Source organism: Siphateles boraxobius, unplaced genomic scaffold, assembly GCF_051911475.1.
Source record: "Siphateles boraxobius isolate OS27281-9 unplaced genomic scaffold, OSU_SipBor_1 6, whole genome shotgun sequence".
Classification (NCBI taxonomy): domain Eukaryota; kingdom Metazoa; phylum Chordata; class Actinopteri; order Cypriniformes; family Leuciscidae; genus Siphateles; species Siphateles boraxobius.
In genome coordinates, this window is record NW_027509186.1 from 35,108,088 (window position 1) to 35,115,305 (window position 7,218).

The following is a 7,218-nucleotide window of genomic DNA, read 5'->3' on the forward strand; positions in this document are numbered from 1 at the left end:
ACCCACGAGGTAAGGCGGAGATACGCTATGCAAATTCCGCAGACCCATGGCATTTCTTTGCCATTGGCTCGTTTTGTAATACTCGAAGTCGATAGGGCGTTCTAAGCGAAACCCCATTCGTCGTCATCTGACGTAACGTCTCCGTTCCCTACTCAGGGAACGAGGGTTACATACGTAACCGAGACGTTTCTGAAGGCAGTTTTAGTCATGTCATTTGTTTTTCTTCCTCATTCGCTCTTTTTAATTTGATTGTGATGGACACCGAATTCAGAATAAATCTGTTCAGCTGTTAGCAAAACATAATGAATGTTGAAGAAGACACTAATGATCACAACACTTGCGATGGAGAGAAAAGGTGAGCAAAATATTTTTTAAGTTTTAAGTTTTATTTGTTCAAAATTGTACAGATAAAAGCAAATTCAGTTAAAACCTTGCAGCTCAGTTTAACGTTAGAGTTTAAATCATACTGCTTATAACCTAGCATAGCTAAATACATTTTAAAAATGTACCTTTTTATTACAAAAGCCATTGTCCCTCTTAATATAATTTGAGTGAAAGCGATGCTGAATTGCTTTGAACTATGAAGACGGATTCTGTTGTATCTGACAGTGTTCAGCGGGAAAGACCACATTCACCTGATCCTAGTGTTTTGTCCCTGAAAAGCGACAAATCAATGAAAATGCCAATTCAGTTGAAAGATGGATTTGATCAAAGGTACATATATATGTTTTATATGACTATTATTTTGGTACTGTAGTGAAGTAGATACAAACTAAAAATAAATTGCTTGCAACTGATTTTTCTTCAATTTTGATGCCATTGAGATGTTTGGTAGAAAATTATTATTATTTTAAACTATGGTGAGATGGATTATGTTTTTTTTTTCAGTACTAAGGAAAGATCACATTTGACAAATCTCAGTGTTTTGTCCCTGAAAAGTGACAAATCAATGAAAATGCCAATTCAGTTCAAAGATGGAATTGATCAAAGGTAAATACAGTATATATTTTATGTGACATAACTTACATTACCTTTTATTTTGGTACTGTAGTGAAGAAGATACAAACTAAAAATTGCAACTGATTTTCCTTAAATTTTGATGTCACTGAGATATTTGCTAGAAAATAATAATTATTTTAAACTATGGTGAGATGGGTTATGATTTTTTTCAGTACTAAGGAAAGATTACCTATTATTTTGGTGCTATAGTAGATACAAACTAAAAAATTGCTTGCAACTGATTTTCATTAAATTTTGATGCCATTGAGATGTGTGCTAGAAAAAAGTTTTAAACCATGGTGAGATGGATTATGATTTTTTTTTCAGTACAAAGGAAATATCACATTTGACAGATCCCAGTGTTTTGTCCCTGAAAAGTGACAAATGAAAATGCCAATAAATTAAATCTATTTGCTTTTATGTTTGCACATGGAATAGCTGTGATAATTGTATCCATATAGCAATAAATACAACTTTGTTGAAGTTTTTCCTCAACTCTTTACACACTAAAATTGATTCTATGGATCTCAAACTAATACTTCTGCTCTCAAATCAAAGGCATATTTCAAAACTACGAATAATCATTTTTTCCTCTGCCCAACCTCTTTTAATTAAGCACGTGTTTAACCACGTTCTCTTTCAGGAAAAAAATAGCATTGAATATAAACATAACAACATGAACTCAAAAAACACATTCTCCACTAAGTAGCAAAACTGTTTTTTGTGAAAATTAGGTCAAAGTTTGGTTTTGATAGAAGATGTGTTTGAGTGAAGCATTTGGTTTCGACATAACTATTTTTTTTATGATATGCATCTAAGTGATGGAGAGTAAACAGCAATAAATTTATTTTTGTCTTTTTCAGTTCCCTGGAGAAATCACATTTACCTGATTCCAGTGAAGTACAGATCCCAATTCAATCGAAAGATGAAACAAATTTACCACACCAAAGGTCTGGTTTCACCAGCACATCAGTTCACCTGTTAGTGTTGATTTAAGCTAGAGAAGTGCACTTACTGTGCTTCATAGTTCAGAGACGGGGATCTAATTACTCACCATGTCAAACGCAGTGAATGAGGACGAGTACAGATGATTTGCAGTTAACTCTCACCAGCTGCAGGGTTTCAGCAAGACAGCAGATTATCTCAGACTGCCTTCATGTTTATCTCAGTTCCTCTCAGCTGATCTGAAATAACACATAATAAACAACAGTGAAAACTGGAAAGTAGTTAATACAAATACTTTGAATAGATTTGTGTAAAGAACAAACTAACATTTAGGCTAATTTTCAATTAATATCTTGTCTATGACATTAATCTTAATTTTCAGTGCAACTTTATATATATATGTGTTGTTACAAACCCACTTAGACAAAATATAAAGGCCACAGCCTTCATTATTTGAAAAGCAATAAATAACTTAACATTGTTAGAATATTATAGTTTTACGTTTACACTCAACTATGCACAGAACACATGTATTTCCTAACAATGAGAAAGTCTTTGTGGTTTTATCATTTTCTTATGAAAAGATTTTATCTTTACAGACATCACCAGCAAACACATGATCCAGAGATCTACCAAAGATTAAAATCTTACATCATAATGAAGCATCAGTATGTTTTTGAGGGATTGGGAAAGCAGGAAAACCCAACACTCCTGAATGAGATCTACACAGAGCTTTACATCATAGAGGGAGAAACTGGAGAGATCAATAATAAACATGAGCTTACAATGATAGAAAAAACATTAAAGAGTGCAGCAGGAGCAACAATACCAATCAAATGCAATGACATCTTTAGACCTTTACCTGGACAAGACAAACCCATCAGAACTGTGCTGACGAAGGGGGTCGCTGGCATTGGAAAAACAGTCTCTGTGCAGAAGTTCATCCTGGACTGGGCTGAAGAGAAAGAGAATCAGGACGTCCAGCTCATATTTCCACTTCCTTTCAGATCAATCTAATGAAGGACAAAAAGTTTAGTTTAGTGGGTCTTCTTCAAACCTTCTTTATGGGAGAGATAAGTTTACATCTGATTCAAAACTCCTCTGTCGTTTTCATCTTTGATGGTCTGGATGAGTGCCGTCTTCCCTTAAACTTTCACAGCAATGAGATTCTACGGGATGTGACCAAAAAAACCTCAGTGGACGAGCTGCTGACGAACCTCATTACGGGGAATCTGCTTCCCTCTGCTCTCATCTGGATCACCTCCAGACCAGCAGCAGCCGATCTCGTCCCGTCTGAGTGTGTCCATCGAGTGACAGAGGTACGAGGCTTCAATGATCCACAGAAGGAAGAATACTTCAGGAAGAAAATCAGTGATCAGAGTCTGGCCAATGCAATCATCACACACTTGAAGTAATCAAGGAGCCTCTACATCATGCGCCACATCCCAGTGTTCTGCTGGATCTCAGCCACTGTTCTGGAGAAGATGCTGAGCGAAGCAGAGACTGGAGAGATTCCCAAGACTCTCACTCAAATGTACACACACTTCCTGATGACACAGATTAGCATCAAAGACACAAAGTACAATCAAAAGAAGGACACAGACAGAGAGATGATTTTTAAATTAGGGAAAGTGGCTTTTCAGCAGCTTGTGAAAGGCAATGTGATCTTCTATGAGGAAGACCTGAGAGAGTGTGGCGTTGATGCGACAGAAGCATCAGTGTACTCAGGATTGTGCACTCAGATCTTCAGAGAGGAGTTTGGCTGGTATCAGGGGAAAGTCTTCTGCTTTGTTCATCTGAGTTTCAGGAACATCTAGCGGCTCTATATGTACACCTCTCCTTCCAAGTCAATGGGAAAAACGTGCCTGAAGCACATGAATCTGAAACGCCTGTGACAATGTTAAGCTTACACAAGTGTGCAGTTAAAAAAGCCTTGGAGAGCAGGAATGGACATCTCGATCTTTTCCTTCGCTTCCTCGTGGGACTTTCACTGGAGTCAAATCACAGCCTTCTAGCAGGGCTATTGTTGAAGAAGACAGACAGCTCCCTGGAAAGAGAGAAAACCATTGAGTATCTCAAGTAAGAAACCAAAACAGTTTTGTCCAAATTATTGTCTTGTTCTGTTCCACTCTTTAAATGAACTTAATGATCATTCATTGATTGAGGAATTACAAAGCTTCATTAATTGTGGAAAACAAAACATCCCCCCAGATCTCTGGCCAGCTCTGATGTATATTTTATCGACATCCGGTGAAAAAACTGAAGAGTTTACACTTCAAAAATATGGCAGATCAGATGACACCATAGAACGGCTGCATCCTGTGATCAAATTACCCACAAAGGCCCGGTGAGCATTTTGAAAACATTTTTTTGAATGTATGTCTGTACAGAATAATTCATATACAAATAAACTAAAATATATGTATTTGTATTTTGTCAAGTTGAATGACAATAATATCACAGATAAAGGATGTGCACTTCCTTGCACCCCAAGGACCATCACTGTACGCTAAGATTAATTTAAGAGAACTATTGGAATATTATTACCTATAACTGTGTTCTACTGTATATTGTGTTTACACAATTTAATGAATTGTTTCTCATATCAGAATAAAGGAAATTGAAAGAAAGAAGCACAAGACAGTTATAGCACCAAGATGTGGTTCACATAGCCAGCATAAAAGACTGCATAAACATGGGAACAAAGAATATGAGTTTCTTTTGACTCACAGCACTGCTGGACTACAAGACACAGAGTGCAGCCTGGAATATCTGAAGTAAGTTCTCCATGGCTGGTTGCATAATGCTTGGACTAGTCTACCAAGTAAGCCAACTAATTATATTCTTTAAGAACGGTCATCATTTTTATTAGTCAGTTACCCAGAAATGTAGATTGGTCTAATTTGAATCTGAAAAGTAAGACGGATTATTGCTTGGTTAACTGCTCGTTAGTTAGACTAGTTCTTAAGACACACCCTGCGTCTGAATATGCCTACCTCCATACTATACAGAAGGCGATAAACTCTGTGTGTGCGGTGTCAGTATGTGAGTAGTACGTCTGAATTTAATTCATACTTCATACTATATAGAACATACTTTTTTTAATGGTTGTGAAGCAAGCTTCAAGTCAAAATTTAGTACCTACTATACAGTATGCAATTTCTACCGCAGCAACAGTCTTAACATATTGGCAAAGTTAATGCAACTGGCCCCACTGTTCCCTCTCTAAACTCCACGCAGGAGCTTCATGTGCATCCACATTCAGTTTCGTCAGCTATAATCTCCTTAAGTAGTGTTAGTTACGTCTTCAGAGTGCGTGACACTGTTTCATGCACATAACAAATAATAAAGCAAGAGCTGTGGTTTCGGATTTCTGAACAAATAATAATTTAATTGAACTATTTAATATTATTTAATCATGCATTCATATTTTTACAAAACAGTGTGACATTTATATGGCACAAATATATTTATGTACAGCGAATGTAGGACCTGTAATTCAACTGTATATGTAATGTCTTGAGGTGTCAAACATATTACCTCTTCTCATCATGGCCTGAAGAACTGTGGAGTAACAGATGCAGGCTGTGATTTCCTGAGCTCAGCCCTGAGTTTAAACCATTCACATCTGAAAGCGCTGGACCTTAGCTGGAATAACATAGGAGACTCAGGAGTGAAACATCTCTGTGCTGCTCTGGAGAAAGTTCAGTGTGCATGGGAAATGCTGAAGTGAGTTATAACACAATTTTATATAAAGAGTTAATAACAGGTATCTTCCAAATGGTATTGTCTTGAATAATGTCAATATTAAAACGTACAATTATATTAAAAAAGAAAAAAAAATCCATCAGGTATCCATCTTAATATCAGGTTGGATAAATGTGGAATGACAGAGAAAAGTTGCACTGCTCTGGCTTCAGTTCTCAGCTCAAAGACCTCCAATCTGACAGATCTGGATCTGAGTATTAATGATCTACGAGACTCAGGTGTGAAGAAGCTCTGTGTCGGCCTGCAAAGTCCTTACTGTAAACTAGAGAAGCTGAGGTAAATGGCTGGAAAACTATTACTTGCATTACTTTGGCAAATTTGGATCCAAAAACTATTCAGATCTGATTAAGCTCTTAATCTAAAAAGTAATGAACCACTGACCCGTGCTTACAAATCCACTCTGCTTTCTTCAGGTTGTCCAACTGTAATGTTACACATGAAGGTGTGACGGCACTGACCGAAGCTCTGAAATCAAATCCATCCCACCTGAAAGAGATCGATCTGCTTTAGAATGATCTGGAAGAGTCAGACTTGAATGTGATCTCCAAGATCCTGGAAAAGTCATCATAAAAACAGAAAAAAAAACTCTAACAGAAATCTTAACAAAGTGTAAGCTTTGATTGTTTTGATAAGCTGTATTCTGAATTATATTACACATGTATATATATATATATATATATATATATATATATATATATACAATTTGTTAAATAAAAATAAAGTATACCATATACAAACAATTTGTTACATTTTTTGATCTACACATAAAAGAACACTATTCATGGTCATAGACAGAGGTGTCAATTCCAGGGGTCAGAAAGTAAAAGTCCTGCCATATGGTTATTCCACCCATTAACTCAGCCAGCTGATTTCACTAATTAGTTCTATCTCCTGGCTGAAAAACTGTGCTAATTAGCAAATCCAGGTGATTGGAACAAAATACTGAGGAGGAATTTTACTTTCTGAACCTGGACTTGACACCTCTGGTCATAGAAGTACCATAGAAACTGTGACAATGAAAATAACTAATTTACCAGGTTTTATGTGCTACCGCTTGCAATTTTCAGGCCAATGCGAGCCAAGGCTAACAACTTGCCTGGCAGGGCCAATATCCGTGGACCTTAAAGGGATAGCTCACCCAAAAATTAAAATTCTGTCATTAATTATTCACCCTCATGTCTTTCCAAATCCGTAACAAAGGAACACAAATGAAGATATTTTTAGATGAAATCCGAGAGCTATTTTTTTTTTTTTTTACAAAATTCACCTTTAACTTATCTGTAAACAATATAAGATTGTGTGCATTTATGCAAGTTGCATACCTGAAAAACCAGCTGTAATGTTTTTAAACGCCTTTATGAGCTTTTGAAACTTTCTGAGGTCAAATCTATACCTCAAATATAGATGTATTGTAAAGCCATCTTATCAAGATAAATTTCAGTGAAGACTTTTGCACGCTACCGACGGTCACTGGATCAATTACGTCAGAATACTTTAAAAAAAAGT

At 36.3% G+C, this 7,218-nt stretch overlaps 1 pseudogene across 1 annotated transcript; it reads left to right on the top strand.

Annotated features, from left to right (window-relative positions):
- Positions 1 to 225: 225 nt before the first annotated feature.
- On the top strand, positions 226 to 6,375 carry LOC143715294 (NACHT, LRR and PYD domains-containing protein 3-like; annotated as a pseudogene). Its single transcript, XR_013195710.1, has 8 exons — positions 226 to 355; positions 610 to 714; positions 889 to 990; positions 1,863 to 1,949; positions 2,544 to 4,721; positions 5,500 to 5,673; positions 5,815 to 5,988; positions 6,126 to 6,375. The product of XR_013195710.1 is annotated as an NACHT, LRR and PYD domains-containing protein 3-like (transcript).
- The last annotated feature ends 843 nt before the right edge of the window (positions 6,376 to 7,218 follow it).